Source organism: Talpa occidentalis, unplaced genomic scaffold (genome assembly GCF_014898055.3).
Source record: "Talpa occidentalis isolate TD23 unplaced genomic scaffold, MPIMG_talOcc4v2.1 talOcc4.4, whole genome shotgun sequence".
In the NCBI taxonomy this organism is placed as follows: Eukaryota; Metazoa; Chordata; class Mammalia; order Eulipotyphla; family Talpidae; genus Talpa; species Talpa occidentalis.
The window spans coordinates 142181682-142201962 of NW_023604295.1; the positions used below are offsets into that span (position 1 = coordinate 142181682).

Here is a 20281-nt window from a genome sequence, read left to right on the forward strand (position 1 = left end):
ATTTATTTATACAAGAACCAGGGTACAGGCCAGATGCGCGGGAGGGTGAGCGGATTCACCAGAGACAGAGCTTGGCATAGAACAGGCAGAGTGACAAAATACACTGCTGAGGGAAGCAGCGGGAAAGACAGGAGAGGTCTGCCGCGCCATGTGGGACCCTCGCCGGCTGGCCGGGATCAAACCAGCACTGCACAGGCTGGGGACAGCTTCATAGCATGGTGGTCAACCGCCTGCGCCACCAGGGGAGGCCCTGAACCCAAAGTTCTAAATTAATGTCTATCTTTTCTCACAATCATTCTAAAAAGAAATTTCTCTTCCGTCTATTATAGCTTCTCAAAAAGTAGTGAAGAGGTCAGACAAAAGAGCTGCTCTTTTACAGTGAAATCGCCAGTAAGGAGGCGACATAGGAACTGGGTCATTTGAGTTGCCTTTGGATACAAGTCTCATGAGTGTTGAAAAGGTGACAAATTAATATGTACTAGTTTGACTGATTTCACTGAATGAATTTCAGGATGTTCAAAAGTATTTACTGGTCCACCTCATAAAATCTATTTTATAAGTGGATGTTCCCTCAGTCTTTGTTTTCCTGAGACATGTAGCTTCAGATACCTTGAAAAAAATACACTCACTCCAACAAGACTATTCTTAAATAATAAATGAACTAATATCGGAATTGAATCAAATTGAACCTCCATCATGCTCCTACCAGTGCTCACTTTTTTATCAATCCCATCTCCTCCAATTGATATCTAACAGTGACCCCTGCCAGGTTGCCAAGTATTGGGACCACTTTAGGGGAAGAAGAGATGTCATCTGCCTTCTTGCCCCACACCTGCATGGTGATTGCTGAAAGGGAAAGAATCCAAGGAGGTAACTGGTAGCACAGAATAAATTTCTGTGATGAAATTGATTGGGATGAAAGTCTTGGGCTAAGTCAAGGGTTTGGTGGAGTCACAAACACTGAGAATCTTTGAAAAACAATGTGGTTTGCTGTAGTAGGGGTCAGGCAGAATATGAATCCATGAGTTTTCCTAAAGCAGATGTTCTCCAAACACACACCAAGGTGTCTTTCTTGGAAAGCCATGACTCCATTGCACTCGACCTCAGAGGCAGTCAACACAAAGCCTAGTCTTTTGATGATGTGATGATGATGTCTTTCTAGTTATCATCTGAACTGACTTTCTGCATTAGCTGATCAAAAGGTTCCAATGAGTTTGAAATTTTCATATTGAAAAACGGAAATTTTCATGCCGGAAAAGGCATCTACCCCAACATCCTAAAGGTGGGTTCTTTTGAGTCTATAAATTAAGCACTGAGAAAATTTATGTATTTGGCTAAAAGTACAAGACTGTACTGCCTACTGAAGTCTATTCCTCCAGTCATGCTCTTAAGAAACATGGCCCATAGGAACCAAGGGGGGGCGGTGTAGAATGGAGAGGCTGTGGTTCATGCCACTGAAGGAGCCACAAGATCACAAAAAAGATAAGGCTGAGATCCCCTGAGAAGACTGACACGCACTGTATTTCAGTAACTGCACTGAATATCTGTTAAGTTTAACACCCCTGGTGTCAGCCTGTCCTGGAGAGAATTTAAACATTGCTTGGAAAACAAATAGTTTCCTGGTGCAGACAAATTACACCTAATCATAAAACACAAACTGTATTAATATTACCATGGAGTCATCCATGAGTCCAGCATGCCCGAGAGGTGATTTGCCTTTATATTAACCCTGCTTAAGTGAAAATAAAAAGACACATAGAAGGACACGATGCTGTTGCTCAAAGGCAGGATGTTGTGGTACATAAATGTATCAGGCACACAAGATTGGTGAAACCAGCACAATTGCCAAGTTGTATCTGGGGAGTACTACTCTGTATTGTGCAATAAACATTATACAGCACAACAAATGAGGCAAAATAGCTGGGGAAGGATGTGAGGGGGGAGAGCAGAGAAAGGAATATAAAGTATCTTTATGAACATTAATAGAAATGATGGGTTACAATTTCCTAGCATTATTTTCTGACGAATTGTCTATATTGTAATGTTTCATAGTCTTCTATCACTTAGAAACATACAGCACAAACCATACACCTGTAAAATCTATAGTTTCTTGTGGCACGTTGGTTGCTGTTATTCAGTACGTGTCACGTAGGCTAGTTAGCTGCTAAATTTACGGTGTATGCAGTTGCTGAATTTCCTCAACTCCCTCCCTTCGAAAAGCAAAATGAAGTATAATAGCAGTGAGAACGCCTGGGCCACGTGTTTGCTGTTGTTGAGCCGGGAACAGAGTTTTCCCTCTTTCCTGCCGCATCTGCCTATTTTGCCAGCCATGCCTTAAAAACAACCTTGTAATTATCATATCATCACATCATTCCATACTCTATGCTTGCCTTTCTGTTTCCCCATGGTCTACAATCTTCCTGAAAGCAGAAATATTGCACCCCTACTTTTTCCAGTGCTAATTTTTTGAGACTATCTCAGGGTGGCACTTTATCCATTATTTCTGTGACTTCCTGCACTATTTCTGTGGTTCAGTGTTTTTTTTTTTCCTTTTGTTTTCACTCTTTGCTTTTTCCTTGACATTGGCATATGTTTGTTTTTGCTCTCCCAAGCTTACATTCTGACTGCCCCCCCCACTAATTATGGAGGGGGAGGGGTTAATAGCTATTAGTAGATATATTTCCCTTCTAGAATCTGAACTAGCTTTTAAAATTTGTTTCCCTCCCTTAATTTATAAATATTTTAATCAATAATGTATCTATTATTTCCCAAGTGAGCCCTAAGGAGTATGTTTGATGGCCTCACATAAGCCATTCCAAGACAACAGCCTCTCTCAGGCAGCTGACACCAGTGAGCCTCGCTAGTTTTTACCTCTCTCGAGTCCCTATGTGTTTAGGTTAGCCAGCAACGGCACACTCACTCCATCACTGAACCAATGAAATTGATGTGTTGTGCAAGTTCCCCCATTCTCTTTTGCTGAACTTGCATTGTGCATTGTATTGCCCATTGCATATTCAGTGAGAAGTTAGCCTGGAACAAAAAGCTAAACCATCAGAGAAAAATACTCTCTGTCCTCATCGTTGTAATTGCACATGATCAGCACCGGCTCTGCATCAATAATTAGACAGGGGTCCAATAATTATGTTGGCAGTGAAACAACATAGTCAAAACTTCAGTTATTTCCATGAAGTGACTGTCCACGGGCTGAACCCAATGTTGGAGATTGATGCTTACCCCCCTTCTGTATCATGTTACACATGATTGAAAACAGGTGCCCTTTGTATTGTTTGGAATATTCCCTTCCAGTTGTTGCCTCACATACCAACTGAAGAATGATACTTGCTTTCATATATGACATACTTGCTTTTAAAAATCTAATTAAAACTTTCTTTTTAGTCCTTAGGTAGAAAGATGGCTCTGCTGAGATGAGCTCTTAATTAATGCACTGAGAGCTTATGAGTCCCACCTCTCAACAGGAATGATTGACGTCCAAGGATACATAAATTACACTAATTGAGCTCTGCCTCTACATAGGCTTTCTGCAGCCAACTCATCAGAGAAGCTAGGTGAGTAGACCAGCATAAAAAGTTATTTCAATATGTTCTATGCTTTCCCAAAGGGAGGAAGAGAAACTTTCCAGACTGTTGCACATTTATTATCACAGAAGGCAGTTCTTTTCTTCAGTTTTAAGATGTAGGTTTTGTGTTGTAGTTTTTTTTTTAATTATAAAAATTAGCATTTTAACATAGCCATTTAAATTTAAATAACCACATTCTCTTCACAATTTTCAAGCAGCAAAACTTGCAAGCCAATTACAGTATGCAAAAATCACTTGGCATCATTTGTTGATATTAAATTGCGTTGCATAGCAACCAATGCATATGCTATGGAGGGATTGTTTGAAATCAAATCCAATCTTGGTCCTTGAGTTTAGTTTTCAGAAATTTACCTAATTGTAAACACACCTCATCCCCAGCTTCAACCGAAGACTATACTGAAATGTTTCTTTTACCTTTATATCATACTGAAAGTAGGTTCTTATTTCAGAGGCTCAGTCTTTCATAAAATCTAGTGAAACTCTTGATGTATTTAGGGTAGCTTATTAGTCAAAAATAAATTCAGGCACAGGGCTATTTGCTGAAAGTGAAGACAAATATACCCTATTAAAATTCTTCATTTATATCAAAGTATTTTTTAATTTATAGATTTTTAAAAATGCTTTAACAATTATGAAATATATACAGTTTCAATTATTTTCAATAAATAATGAGAAACATGGAAATTTTAGGAGATTAAATTATTCATTTAAAATACATCCCACATGTTATACATATATATATTTATATATCATTCAGAAAAAAATGTGAATAGGACTTCAGTTATCTTATATAAAATTTAAAAGACAAGTGAAATAGGATAACGACCATAAAGAAAATTGGGCCAAAGAAAATTGTTAAGTATAACAATAGCTAATGCTTAAAGGTGGTATATCAAAATGAAGTGGAAAATAAATAGTGAGAACAAAGCAAAAATTATTGCATTATAGAAATACTAAATTTTAAATAAAATAAATGGTAAATAGAGTAAATAATAAAGTACTGAACCAAAACATTCCCAAAATATCAGTATTGGAAAAAGTAGAGAAAAAGTGATTAAAGCAAGTAGGGCCAGATTTAGGGGGATAGTCATATCCTAGTAACAAAGATCCCCAAGAATTCTTATAAGACTCTGGATTCCTGAAGCAGGAGGGCAAGTGTGTTGCTCCCTCGCTTCTCATTCCACTTTGGTGCTCTTGGCTGTGCCTACTGTTTTAAATTGTGAAAAATGTTGAGCTCCACTTTAAAAGAAAATCATGAGATGGCTACTTGTCTATCAAAATAGCTTTATTATTACCTGTAAGAAAACCTGAACTACAGAAAAATTGAGAGAGATCAGAAAGCTCTGAGCTGATAATCTTGTAAAAAATATGAAATCCTTTTAACATCAAGACTACCTTGCTATGGCTGAAAGGAAATAAAAACGGGACAGTTTCTTTCCTCTAAGATCTTTTATTTCATGCCTCATGGTGTCCAAACATCAAGGCCAGTGAAACATAAATCATATGATTTTGTCTGTTTAAAACATTTAGGGGTAATGAGCATGAAACCTGTGCCTCCAAAAGTCTACGTGTTTATTTTGGCTTTTTGTAATTATGTGTTCATGTCATGCAGTATGTGCTCAGCAAGGTGTGGTGATTGAAGGGGTTTCCTATGAAATTTTGCTTGAAAATGACCTAAATCTATTCCTATCTCTTGAGAATTTATGTATTTAATAATCACGAAAAGGAAGTATCACTGTATGCTTCATTAGTCTCCTATCTGTAGAAATATTTATTAGTAGAAAAAGAAACCATATGTTCATGATTGGCAGATAATTCCATTTGAATTCCCATATTTTTAATGCAGTTCACAGAAAACTCAACATATTTCAACAATGCTACGGTGATGGTCCTTTGCATTTAAATTAGTAAAATGTACTTGAATCAGTATCAGCTTTTCCATCAAATGTGAGGTGTAATAAAAGTGTTGATGCTTGATAGAAAACCATTAGCCATCCCAAGATGGAGCATGAGTTGGAGCTAGGCCACCCTGCTCCGAATGGGAACATTAATATAATAGCCTATCACTCAGGTTAATAAAATAAGCTCTTACTCTATTTTCTTGTTGAACATGGACTGTCAGATCCAAGCTTCCAATGGCTATATTGCATGGTCATCATACCATTTTAGTAGACACTTGAAGGAACATGGCAGGAGAGTGCCGGTTGCCCTTGTCTCTGGATGCCACACAAGTCCCATAAAACCTCAATTAAATGCATGAAAAATGTGTGATGGAGAGTGACTAGAGTGGGGGTTGTCCGGCTGGGAGCACAAACGTGCCATTGAAGTCAATGGCCGTGGGTGGAGGGTAAGACCAGCCTGCATGTGTTGCAGAGCTTCTTCAGCACCTTGGGCTGTGCAGGGACAGGTACGAAGCAAACAGCAAATTGGTTTAGCAGCTGGAGTTTTGCCAGGTGAGGAGCTTAAAGACTCAAGTGGGGCAAGTGATTGATAGTGTATGCGAGGGGGTGATTATGGCATAAGATTTTGGAGTTTAAAGAGAATAAGAAAGTGAGTGAGTGGGTGGGAGGCAGAAGAGTGGTGTGAGAGTGTAAACACAGTTGTAAAAATGAGTTTTGGCCTTCTATAGAAGGGCTAAAATGAAGAGGAGGTGGTGTTAAAAACATGATGCTTAAAATTGAGATAATGGAGAAATTTCAGTTATTTATAGTGAAAAAGATCTCTCACCTTGTGACCACAGGAGTGAACAGGAAATGTGCTTTGCTGTAAAGAATTGGGACAAGGGTTCAGATTGATTTTTTCTTCAAATAGCAAATTAGTTGTTTCTATTCTATTTTTTTCTAGAATTACTAATGTCATAATTCAGATTTCTATGGGCATCTGTGCTTATTTTCAGACTTGTGTTTCTCATCATGTCTTTCCTGGTTCCAAATATTTTAATTATTGTACTACTATATGTTTTATTACATGAAATATACATGGTTGCTATTTACCATTTTTTACCTTCTCCTTGAAGACTCTTCTAGCAGAGCTTGAATACCTACACATAACATAAAATCTTAAGTGTCACTAATGCAAACATGCTGTCTATTTTTTAATTTGCCCTGAATTTACTGAAATTCATAGACTAATTTGAGTAAAAGCAATACTTTTTTGCTCTATAATATTCACACACACACACAGGGTTTTATCATTTGCTTCTTCTGAGTATTTTAGTAGAGTATTCAGGTTTCTTATATAGGTCCTACACATGCTTTTTTTTATTCACATTTATTTTGCAAGTGCACACAGTTAATCATCATCCCTACTGTTCACTTGATCAATAATAGAAGAAAGAAAATATTATATGCAGAGGCCATCAAACTCATATATGAATTTGCTTTACAGATATTGGACTGTTATTTCAATATCTAAATTACTTATTCCTCATATCTAATATCTTGACCATGTTTTTGCTGTGGAAATTTATTCAGTAGCCAGAAGGTAAGGAAAAAAAAATAGATTCTTCATGTTCTCAGAGGCTGATGTACCTAAAATGAGCATCCTGTGTACTTGAAAAGAGTACGTTGTAAAAATAAAATATGCTAGGTCGGATAATCATCTATAATGTTAACAGTCCAATTGCTTGTCATGTAGAGGAAGGTTGTGCTTTAATTAAGCAATAAGACATGACAGGGTGTGAATTATGGAGTAATAATTCTTGTCTAGTGTATTGTTAGACAAGAGGCCGAGGGCCAGGTATCACTGAGCACACCCTTCATAAATTATTACTCTGTAATTTAAATCTGGAACATTATAGAATAATTCTAAAATATTTTCAGATAATTTTGCAAAGCAAGAAGTTGAATATATTTCTTAAATTCTTAACGTTTTAGAAGATACCTACTAAAATACTTTAAGATCAAGAGGCTAAAGTAAAGTACTTATTTGAGGAGGGAAGAGAGTAACAAAATAAGATAATGTTGGCTTCATAATTGATTCTTCTCTAAAGAGTATTTTATAGAGGCGAGGGCTAGGAAGATGATACATTAATTTGACTTAACCCCTATGATTAGAAAAAAAACCACGATGAGAGCTAAGTTTTGAGAAATTTTAACGGAGGTCTTTCTGGTTTTATTTCTTCACAAAGCAGCATTAACTAGCAAATAACTCTAACATAAATCTTCCTGGGAAAAAAAAAAGGCTTCTACCTGAAAGAACTTGGCAAGGGGTGGAGCAATTTTACAGAATTTGGGTCCTTTTAAAATCAGTGTGATTTGTAATCCTACCGCTTTCCCCCGTAACATAGCATTTTGAAGGTCCTCTTTTGTGAAGGCATTAAAACTGATCTCTTATCACGAGAAAACACATTGTTTGAAAAACTGCTTTTTTAAAAAAAGAAAACTCATTTCTGCCCATCCAAAAGAAAAATGTCTGAGGGCGAGTGTGTGATTGTAATAAAGAGAACGCCAACTTGCTTTTCATCTGCAGAGCACTCTGGCTAGCAATGTTTCAAAAGACTATTTCTTTTTAAAGTTATTGTATTTTTGAGCTTTTTATTGCCAATATTGTATACTTTTAAGATGGTTGGTGTGTTAACAAGTTTGGCTTCTTTTGTGAATTTTACAAGATGAAAGTTATATATTACAACCTCAGACCATTGAGTTTATGTCAGGTTCTCCCTTAAATTAATGTACTTTATCATCAAATTTGGCCTCTTTCTATAAGTGTGATGAACAGAGATAGCTTGATATACAGATCAAATAGAAGGTCTGTTTAAAGGAGGCCTAGAAATACCCAACTGCCCAAACTTTGCCCCCAAATGTCTTATTGCTAGGCCATTAATTATTTATTCCTGTGGATTTATGTTTATATCTTGAATAGCCTCTCATTGAAATGAAATCGCTCCCAAGTCAATGACAGAGAACCTAGTTTTCAGTTGTTGAGCCTTCAGTTTATGTATTAAATGAATGATTTAGTCTATTTGCTTCAGTCCAATAGAGAGAGCAGAGAGGAAATAAGACACAAGAAAGGAATGTGTGATTGGACAAAAGAGAAATTATCTAGCCATTGGGTGTGGTTTTATTGAGTCAGCTTCTTAGCCAATGAAGGTGTTTGGAAGCATTTTGTTATTATTTTTTAAATTCTGGGGGGACAAAAAGGCCTAGGAGAAGGCACCAGAAGATGCGTTCTTTAGGCAAGAGTGAGCCATGGCTTATCTGAAGTCAGTTTGTGTCTTAAAAAGGAAAAAGGTGGCGAAAACCACAGAAAAAATTCACTGCCAGCACTTAACAGTTTCACCAACTCTGTCCCTTATCTGGGCACATCTTTCTATTAAGACAATAAAGTAAATCTATTTTAGCATTTTTTTTTCTTATTAAAATGCACTGAGACTCTAATGACTTTTCTGCTCCCTTTGGATCCTAATAGATCCATTTCTGTTAATTTTTCTCAATAAGATTTTACTCCAAACTTCTTGGTATGTCAGGTTGAACTTAACAAATCACTTATACTTTTCATCCCAGAACATTCGTTAACCCAGAACGTTCATTTTTATAACTCCCAGTAGATTTCCTGGTGAGGGGCTCCATCTCCTTTGTTGGATAGATAAACAGGTAAATCCAAGAGATCACAACTTGCTCTCAGTTCTTCTCCAAAGTTTGTTGGATTAATTTCAGGCCACCTATGTGACAGATGGTTTTTAAAAATCATAATGACCACCAACGGCATTCTTTTTAGAGAACCATGATGTAAATTATGTCATTAGTTTGCAACAGAGTCAACATGTGACAAGAGTGATTACCCATGCACATCTAGAAAAAAGTCAGTTAGTTTCAATTTGACATTAGCAAGTTCTTGACTTCATATACATGTAGAGTGACAAAATTCATTTCATATTTTTTTATTATTTATTTTTTTAATTTATTTATACAAGCACTGGGTACAGTCAGAAGCGCGGGAGGGTGAGATAATTCACCAGAGCCAGAGTGGGGAGCAGAGCAGGCAGAAGGACCGAAGTACACTGCTGAGGGAAGCAGCGGGCAGCAGGAGAGGTCTGTGTGCCATGTGGGACCCTCCTCCGGTGGCCGGGTTGCAGCCGGGGATCGAACCGGCACTGCAGAGGCTGCGGGCAGCTTTGCAACCCAGCGCTCAACCGCTGCGCCACCGGGGAGGCCCATCATTTCATATTTTTAATTGCATTATTTTTGAGGTGATCATATACAATACTGTACATGGTTCAGTGGTATAGTTTCACACCATTTTCACACCCCTCCAATAACTTCTTTTTTATAGTCATCCAAGTTTGTTTTCATTTAGTTTTGTCTGTTCCTTTGTTTTGTATCATTATATCCCACATATGAATGAAATCATCCAGTATTTGTCTTTCTCCTCTTGACATTTCACTTGACATGATTCCCTCCAGTTCTATTCATGTTGTCACAAAAGCCCGTATTTATCTTTTCTTATTATAGTTTCTATTGTGTAGATATAACACATCTTCTTAACCCACTCATCTGCCTTTAGACACAGGTTATTGTAATGTGGTTACTGGAAAAAGTGTGAACATCAGAGTACACATATTCCCTTGCATTAGTGATTTTGCAAGGGGACAGATACCTAGAGGTGGAATTGTGAGGCCCATTTTCCATACTGTTTTCCATAGGGGCTAGACCAATTTATATCCCCACCAACAGTGGACCAGAGCTTTTTCTCTGCATCCTCACCCACACAGGTGGCTTCAGATCTTTTTGATATGGGCCATTCTCACAGGTGTGAGAATGTCTCACAGGTGTGACATAATGTCTCACTGTGGTTTTGATTTGAACTTCCCTAATAAGTGATGATGAGCATTTAGAACATAACAATTTGTGAAAAGATTTATTTTACTAGTTGTTGGGTTTGGTCTACATGCCTGTTCAAACAGACAACACATTTAAGTTTCATCTGGTCATAACACTCAGTAAGAAGATAAAAATTACCTTTTATAGCTTTATAATTATTAGGATAAATTGTTAGTACTTATTGGATGAGGTCTGATGCTGGGGAGTCAACATCAGTGTTTCATTAACATTTACAATAATGTGGCAGGACGAGTGCTTATTTAGAGCCCAAGTTATGGAGGCTCATTGAGGACCTCAGCAAGGGGTAGGTCCATCTCAACCGATTGGAAAACCATTACTTTCAGTGATTGTCTCCTGCTGAAGTTAGAATCAGAATGTTTTTCAGATTGAGTTTAACCATTTCTAAGGCCTTCGAAAATAAAAAAGGAAACTTCTGTTTAATCAGTGATCCCAGGTGATTAAATTTCCCCCACTGCCCATGCTAGGAACTTTCCCCTTGCATATCACCCCACCCTTCTGCTCCAGACCCCATTATGCAATTTCAGAAGTGCAGCCACAGAAGGAAGCTGTGGAATAAAAGGTGTGACCTTATCACTCTAGAAGCCAATAGTCAGTTCTACAGAAAGGACCCAGAGATCATAGTCACAGGCAGGAGTCAGCCCAGGCCCTTCACCCATGTGTATTTTATTCCACCAGATTAATTCATGTTATTTATGTCTTATTAATTTGCATTTTGTGTCTAGAACACATTGTTTGTGTTTTAGAGTGAGGCTGGACATTTTGGTTGAGTATGTCTGTCATGAGCTTTTGGAAGAAAAAAATACTGAACTGTGAATGAGGGACAGATAGAAAAGAGAACAGCAAAACCTTTGCATACCCTGAGCCTACCCTTCTCTTGAGGGTTATCTACACATCCTTGCCGTGCACCAACCCAATTCCATCTTCATGCCCTAAGAAGACTTTCTTGCTTTGTGTCTCAAGTCTTTCACTAGCGTTGTTGTTTTTAAAGCCTTTGACTTTAAAGCTGCAGACTCCCCTCACCTTCCTAATTTTGCTCCTGTGTGGGCCCTGGTTTTTGATGTTGTCAAATGCAGGTGATACCCAACCAGGACTCACACCTTCCAGTATAGGACACATGCTCTCATTTCTGATATGCTCATTCATCCTGTAAGTTGTTGAGATTCCATGTTACTACATTTTTTAAAGATTTTTTTTTATTTATGCATGCATACAAGAATTAGGGTCTAGGCCAGAGGTGCGGGGGGTAAGAGGATTCACCAGAGACAGAGTGGGGGATAGCACAGGTGGAGCCACTGAAATAAACTACTGAGGGAAGCAGTGAGTGAGATAGGAGAGGTCTGCTGCCCGATGTGTGTCAGCTCTCTGGCCGGGGATGGAACTCATGCTGCAGCCTCTGGCAATAGCTTGATAGTGCTGAGACTTTAACCCTTGTGCCACCAGGAAGATCCAACCATGTTACTACATTTATGAACCACATTTGGATATAAGGTGGGATGTATCAATCAGGGCCAAAATAGAGAAACTAACACATCTCATATGACAATGGGATTCTTTTATTTTTTTGGAGTGAAAAGTACTAACAACATACCCCAGTTTAATTTTCTCAAACTCCTGCTGCATATAGAGCATGGAGCAAAAAGTCAAACTGTGAAAAATAAAGGCAAGTCTATTATTTCATTAAAAAATCAAGTCACTGTCTCTTTCTGCTTGCCAAATAAAAAACAATCATATCTTTTAAAAATTGTAGCATATAATGTAACCAAGAAAAAAAGAATACTTAAAAAAAGAAACTAAAAATAGCTCAGTGGCAACTTAATAACTGACAAGGCTTATTCCACCTGCTGGAAAGGGTTTAGAACCCTTACCTGCTGCCACTCACACAGCAGCGATTTAGAGTTCAGAGCTGAAAGCTCGCCTCCGATGCCGAAGTATGTGATCGTGATTCATCTGCAAATGCATGTCTCTGCTTAATAAGTGTTACACTCTTTGTTTAAGGAGCATGAAGAATCTCCAAGTTTTGAAGTGCAAAAAGAAAAGCCACAGAGGACAGGAAAGAACAGAACTACTTGTGTACAGATAGCATTAGGACACCTGAAGGTAATCAGATCTGCACCTGGTACTCAGCGACTCTAGGTCAGGTGCTCTGCCCACAGAAATACTTTGAAAGTGAGCAGGTTGTTTGGAATCCTATATCATCAGCCACTGTCAACGCATAAAAGAGAAAAATATCTCCCCCATGAAAGCAGAGCAGAGACAACCTATGCCATAGAATCCTTATCTCTTGGCTCCCCCTCCCAGCTCTCCATAATTCAAAGCAAGCAGGCAGCAGGCTGTACAGATGGAGGCGCCACAGCCAGAGTCCACGTGGAGCATTATAGATCTGGCTACTTGTCTAGTTAACAGTCAGCTATTTTTGGATAATACCCACAGTTGTTTTAGAAAAATAAAAAAAAAAGATGGATTTATCCTGAGTTCAGTTTATAAAAATATTTGTACAGGTTGGTGCTTGGGTGGGAGCCACATTTCGCATGGAGACGGCTTGCTATTTCCTCAATTGGACTTCCCTTGCAAGTGACAGCTCAGAGACTTTGTTGAAATGATACTGGGAGTCTTAGTGGGCGAGTACACAATGTGAGGTCCCCAAAGAAATGTTTTAGGCACTGATTATTATTTGCATGTAGTTTTGTTTGTTTTTCGCTTTGAACAAGCAGATGGCAGAAATGGTTAGAGATTCCCCGGGATGTCATACTGTCACCCTGTGCTGGGCAAGAAGGAACATGGCGTAAGTGGTAGATGTCGGAAGGGCGGGCTGGGTCGCTGCGGCCAGCAGGCAACACCAGGGCCAGCTCTTCAGTTCATGGGGTTTGGGGGTTCGATGAGGCTTGTTTCATTTATGTTGTGAATTGATGTGGGAAAAGGAAGCAGCCATATGAAATGGACAAGTGTGTTTCTTGTAAAACCTTTTTTTTAAATAGAAATAGTTACCTAAGCAGATACTTAAACTATCTTTAAAGCAGTAAATAGGTTTACTGATCACAGAGCTTCAGTCTCGTCACCAGACCAGCAACTATAGTAGCATGTTTGAAAAAAGCAAAGTTGAAGTTATCTATGCTGATTTTTTTAAAGATTTATTTATTTATTTATGTAAGCACTGGGTACAGTCAGAAGTGTGGGAGGGTGAGAGAATTCACCAGAGCCAGAGTGGGGAACAGAACAGGCAGACCGACAAAGTACACTGCTGAGGGGAGCAGCGGGTGCGGCAGGAGAGGTCTGCGCACCATGTGGGACCCTCGCCGGTGGCCGGGGATCGAACCGGCTCTGCAGAGGCTGCAGGCAGCTTCATAGCCCAGCGCTCAACTGCTGTGCCACCAGGGGAGGCCCAAATCTATGCTGATTTTAACAAAATAGATGAGTCAATAATGTTTCACTGAATGAATGTCTGCTACTTACCTGTAGTGTTCTGCATCCCCAGTGATGTGTATGTATATCATATCTTTTTCTCTATTTTATTTTTTAATTTATTTTTCACATCATTTTTCATTTTTAAACAATGTTTGCTTCCCCCCATAAGGTCTAGTCCCCACAGAATTTCCTTCACCAATGCACCCATGCACCATCACCACAGTCCCTTATACATTTCTATGTATTTATGCATGTAGGTATGTAAATATACTTGTATAGAATCATGCAGTTTTCTCAGGTGTTTTAATAATATAATAGAAGAACATGTGCAAAATAACCAAATTTCACTTAAAAAGTACTCCTATGAAAGTTCTGTAGCAAAACATTTGCGTATCTTTGGTGAAGAAATAAGAAAATGTTTCTCGGACAAAAAAAAATTGTGATATTGGCTTTTAAAATATAGATAAAGAAAGGAGGGGCATTCCAATTGAAACTAGAATCACTATGGGAATTGATCAAACATGTTTAATAAATAATTACTATGCCAGCAGTCTGGGCAGGACACGGGGGATATTATTGGGAGGTGGTTACAATAAAGCTGGAAGGTGGGCGGGACCTTATTCTGGAGGCAAACATGATTACAGTGGTCATTTTATTTCAGAATTGGACAGTTTAAGGGGTTACTGATTGTCTCATGGCAACCCATGTGTGACATTTCTGTCCTGTTTTTAGCCAAGATGCTAAATTAATCTCACCTGCAATGGCCAGAAAATGAAAAATGTTAATTGTACAGGCCTGGGGTTCTTCTACCCTCGAATTTTGTGACCTTCCCAGAGGCATCGTCAAAGTGCTGGGGGGCTGTCTTCTGGCCTGGAGCGAGCTCCTCCTGGCTTCTTCTGCCTGATCTCAGGACTCAGGTTTAACTCAGTGATGGTTCTTGGGCAATTCTATTGCTAAGGTGCCAATAAATTGGGGCAGGAATGTCCTGGACCTTTCCACACATCCCAGACCTGGTTTTATTTATTACTTTTTATTCTGATAGTAATTTAGAAGGAGAAAAGAAATGTCTCTAATCTTGTACCTAGTTCTTCACAGATCAGTTATTTTCAGAGTATTCAGTTCATTCATTTTTTCCTAGTGCGACCTTTTTTAACCTTTGGAAGTATTAGTTTTCATGAAGTTTCTTCCCTTTTTTATCATTTTTTTAACTCAATAAAGTAAAAATGAAGAAGTGATTGCCCTGCATGACATGATTCTAGGAAGGAACTCAGATCATTCTGGTCATAAATCAATCATACCCTTCAAATTAGGAAGTTTGAGTCAATCAATTAAAATGTTTGCGTACATGCACTGAGCTAGATGTCTTGAATCTAAATATGAAAAGTTGAAGCTGCCATACAGAAATCAGACCAATTACTTACCATGATGTTAAATCAGCGTGTGTGGCCAACATCAAGCAAGTTTTAAGCGAATCGTGCATTGCAGTAGAGATGCTACAGCAGGTGTGGCCAAGTGACACAATTGCATGAAACTGTCACCTTGTCCTTGGTGATGTTGCTCCTGCCAGGCCATTCTCTGCGGACGGCTGTGAGGACAGACGGGTCTGTGGGACAGTGAGCGATCAACACTGGCTGGGCCTTGAGGAGTTCCATACAAGCAATGTTTACAAGGCCGCCTGGATTTCCTGTCTTGTGGCGGCAGAATATTGCCCCTGACTGAAGTCTCTTATTTCAATGAGCGAACAACAGACTCATTGTAATCTCTGGCGACTGTCACCTCATCAGCTACAGTTGAGAGACCTTTCTTGGGAAATGGGTGATGACATATCAAATATCTAAATAATCCTCCGTGAGGGCTGCTGTGCACAGGGCTGGCCCCCGACCAAGTCACAAGGCTTTTCTCATCCCACAGCTCAGGCCAGTGGAGGTAAAACCGCCGCGTCACAGGGTGGCTGGAGGGAAAGTCACTGATGTCTCTCCCCATACTCTGTCTCTCATCACAAAAGAACCAACTCCCTTCTGAAGCTAAGGCAGTGTCCCCTCTGTTCTTGTTAGCACAGATGGAAACAGCTACCACGGGAAGTGACGACAAACAGAAGCTGCTCTTCCCTTTTAATTTGGCTCATATGGATACATTGCAGTGCTACTTTTTTTTATTTTTAAACAATATTTGCTTCCCCCCACCCCCTCAGATTGAGTCCCCATAGAATTTCCTTCCCCAAGGCACCTGTGCACCATCCCCACAGTCCTCTGTGCTCCTCCCGCCCAGCCTGTGATCCCTCTCCATGCAGTGTCATTTGTTAAAGATTTATTTACTTATGCATACAAGAGCTGGGGTACAGGCCAGAGGTCCAGGAGGTGAGAGGATTCACCAGAGACAGAGTGAGGAACAGAGCAGGCAGATCTACTGAAGTACACTGCTGAGGGGAGCAGCAGGCAAGTCAGGAGAGGTCTGCTGCGCCATGTGGGTAGCCCCCTGGCCAGGGATGCAACTCGTGCTGCAGTAGCTGCGGACAGCTTCATACTGCTGAGACTTAACCCCTTGTGCCACCAGGAAGGCTCTTTCTTTAGTGAATGCATTCCTCTCTTTTTTTCATAGAAATAATGTTCTCATCCCTCTGTTAACAAATAAATACCAACCAAGGGAAGCCTATGAAACAGGTGTTTTTGGAAGGGTAAAAGTGCACTCTGTGTGCATCAGGCTGGCCTGTGCAAGCAACAGGAGTAATAGGCATGATTATACCCTGTCGATGGGGTTAGGCTGAGAGCGCTCTTGCCTGGTGACAGGCTGTGACTGTCAAGTCGCACCGAAGCAGAACAAACGACGGTGGCACTTTGCTGTGAGCAGCGCATCTGTCAAAACTGCTGTACAAAAGCAAATGTTGGGGATAACAACCAGCAAAGTTTGCAAGCTGACTACTCAGTGCTCCGGGCCAGGATGGCTTCAGAGGAAACGCCAGGACATGGTCCCCGCCTGGGGCCTTCTGCCACTGTGCTTAGGCCTGCCAAGCCTTTGTGTGTATTTGCTTATCATCAACTTTTCACATTACAGCGAAGCCCACCTTCTTTGGAAATGAGTCCCCCACCCACCCTCCCACAACCCACATGAAGTGTAATATTCATCTATGAACATGGAAACTGTGGGTCGTGCATCAGGCCTGTCTTGGGAGCCATGGTTTGCCATCTTTAAAGAGAAAGCCTGTCCACGTGTGAAATCTTATTCCAATTATGCTGCTGGAAGAATAGGTTACAGCACAGATGTAAACCTGCCTTCGCAAATAGGGTGAAATACTTCACACCCAAAGCGAAGACAGTGAACTTAGCATTGTCACCAGTTTCTTGAAAAGTTGAAAAAAAAAATGACTTTACACCCATGTGGCTTCACAGGTTTTTATTAGAAGCCACCATAGACACTTTTCACCAGCAGTAAATGAGAAACCTTTCAACATTGTAATAACATGGGGAGAGTTTCTCAGCCTCTGCCATCCGGCGGGAGTTCCCCCATCGAGTTCCCATGGTCGAGGGGAGTGAGAAGGTTACCCGCAGTCCCTCATTGTGCATGGGCTCAATTTTAGCATTGCACTCTGCCGTATTTTTTGTGTTTGAGGGACTCCAAAAGGGGAGGTGTAATTCAAGTCTGCGGTCTTCAGGGTACGAGGTGTCTTACCTCAGATGGGGTCAGATGGTCCAGGTGTAATATAAACTAGGAATTCACAGGTCTTAAAATTGATTTTCTTCTCTAAGCAACCTAGTCTGAAAGACCTCGGTATGCATTACTTGAGGCTTTAATGAGCTGGGTCACTTGGCACCAGAATGGTTAGAGTAAGCACAAGAGTTGCCTCTTCTACCTAGTTAGTAAATGGAATGACTATTAATTTATAAAATAGCTCCTGAATGAAAAATCATCGGCACCTCCTTCAGTGCCTAAAATAATTCATAAGGCCTGTGATTTAGAAATTTCATCTTCCTTACCTGTCGCTGAAGAGGCAAATCAAATCATTCCACTTTTACTGTTAGGAAGTAGAACATATTTTTTTTAAAGGGTAGTAAATTAGCTTGTGCTAGAAGCATCTATTTTCTTGCCTTCATCACTGCCAACTCCCTCTGTTTTCTTTGATCTATGATTTGCAAGCTACTATTATTATTTATGTGTTCTACAATTACGACCAGTGACACCTCCCCTTCTCCAGCCCTTCGCCACAAATATGAAAAGAATAAATGCTGTTTATTGTGACAGTCTGCCTTTTGTCTGTGGAACAATGACAAACGACACCACTGACAGCGTGCTACTGTTTTTACTACTGCTCCCCAGCCTACTTCTCAAGTGTTCTCCAGAATATGACAATAGATGGACCTGAATAAAAATGCCTAGTGAGAATCTGTTGCATTCATTTACCTCCCGATGAGCTCCTAGGGGGACATATATTGGATAAAGAACAGAAGGCCCAGCAGTGTGAGGACATTTTAAAAAATTTCGCATACATCTTTGGCAGAGAGGGGAGGAGACGTCCTGGTTTATTTAACAAGGATTTCTCACCGCTCATGTACTTAACTTTGTAAATGTATTTAATTTTAAAATCACATGATCTATATACATAATGTGAAGAGGGAATGCAGACCAGAGTCATTTATGAATTTCTGGAAAGATTTCCAGTTCCTCAGCCTGGGAATTTTCACAGAGAAGCAGTTGCATAGAATGATTGGGAAGACCAAAACGTTTGTGGTTTTCCAAAGGGCCTCTCCTAATTAGCTTTGTAAGCTGTGTTAAGATGATATGTTTACTGGATAATTGCACCTTACGGAACAGCATAAATTAATAAATAAAAGAGTCCTACCATTTTTGTATGCCCAACTTTGAGCTAAGTGCAGCCTTGTAAATATTTGACAGCCAGTCTGCTTTAGTCGAATGTCATTAGTCAGGACAGATTACTAAAAGCCAGCACCTACCTCTGGACTCACAAAGAGGCTGCATTCAGGGAGAATAGGGTCTGTTTTTTTCTGTTTGTAGTAGTTGTGAATCAAATAGTCACCTCTCTCTCTGAAATCCCACTCTTAATTGAGTACTTTTTTTTATTTATAACAACAACTGTATTTTCTACCAAATTTCTAGTTTAGGGAATACATTTTAAAAATCAATAGTACGCCTCTCCATTGTTAAAAAATAATAAAATCATATCTTGCAAAAAATGTTTAAATGATTTACATTGTTTTCATTGTTTGATATAGAATCATCTAGCAGCAGCTCTTAAATATCTTAAATATAGTTTAATCATTAAGTCCATTGCATGTGAAGTTATCTGGCAGAATTTAAATTTTCTGGGTAGGTTAGTGGAAAATGCAAAAGAATGAAAAGACAAAGTAAGAGTGAGGAAAATGAGAAAATTAAGCAGTGTGTCAATTTGTCAATTAACAATAAATGTGGGTGTTAATTTTCCAACACAGTACCAAGGAGGTTCAGATTGGGATGAAAGGAAAAATCCAACTGCTTATAAATAGAAAATCAGAAATAAATATTTTTAAAATGTTTGTAAATATAATCATAAACAAGACATATCTGATAAATGTAAAACAAAAGGCAAGAAGGGGTTGCTTTATCAATGTAATCTAAAGTGCTGTTAAAGGCTGTATACTTGAATGGATTTAACCATTAAACAAATAAAAGGAGTGTTATGGAGTCAAAAACTTTCTAGTCACAAGAAGATATAGAATAATAAGCTTTTTTTGTATTATGTATATAGCTATGGAATACATGATGCTAAGTGGGATAAAATGATAAGGGAGACTTGATTTGTGAAATTCTAAAAGAGCTGTAATTAAGTAGAGTGAAAAAAATAAGGAACTGAATAGTGCAATCATATCTATGAGTGTGTACACACACACACACAGAGTAGGTGAATAAACTGGCAGATATTTAGTAAATAATTATATCACGCTTACTATGTGCAGGTACTGTCGTAGGGTTTGACATACTAATTCATGTAAGACTCATAACAATACCTTACAGAGGAAACTGGGGAAATCGAGGCATTGATGAACAGGTAACTTTCTTGGGGTCACAATCAGAGAGTAGTAGAGTGAGATTTAACCCAGTTGGTCTTAGGTCTCTTACACATCATGTTGCTTACAGAGAATATATATTTTCTCTTATTCCGTGAAAAAATAGTAAAACTACTCATGAGTTGGTCCAAACAAACATTAAAAAAAATTCCAAAACAAAAAGTCTTACAGATAATATTTTGTGAACATAATCCACTAAAACAACAAGTCACAAGTACTGGATCCCCTCCCCTCTTCAAAAAAAAAAAGGTCCATGTGTAGATCCTAAGACCTATTGTAATTAATCCCTGGATCTTGAAAGGATCCCCAAACTAAGATTAAAGATAATTTAGCAATTAAATATGCCATAATTATTCCACTTAATACTTGAAACTTTTCACTCA

General features: G+C 39.1%; 1 protein-coding gene across 4 annotated transcripts in view; it reads left to right on the forward strand.

Annotated features, from left to right (window-relative positions):
* TENM3 (teneurin transmembrane protein 3) overlaps window positions 1-20281 on the forward strand; it is a 2290771-nt gene that overhangs the window by 1389178 nt on the left and 881312 nt on the right. For 3 of the 4 annotated variants that reach the window (XM_054701057.1, XM_054701061.1, XM_054701059.1), the window contains one exon: window positions 3397-3566. The gene's annotated coding sequence lies outside the window, so the exon portion shown is untranslated. The remainder of the gene's footprint in view (window positions 1-3396; window positions 3567-20281) is intronic. The other variant, XM_054701058.1, reaches the window with a different exon arrangement.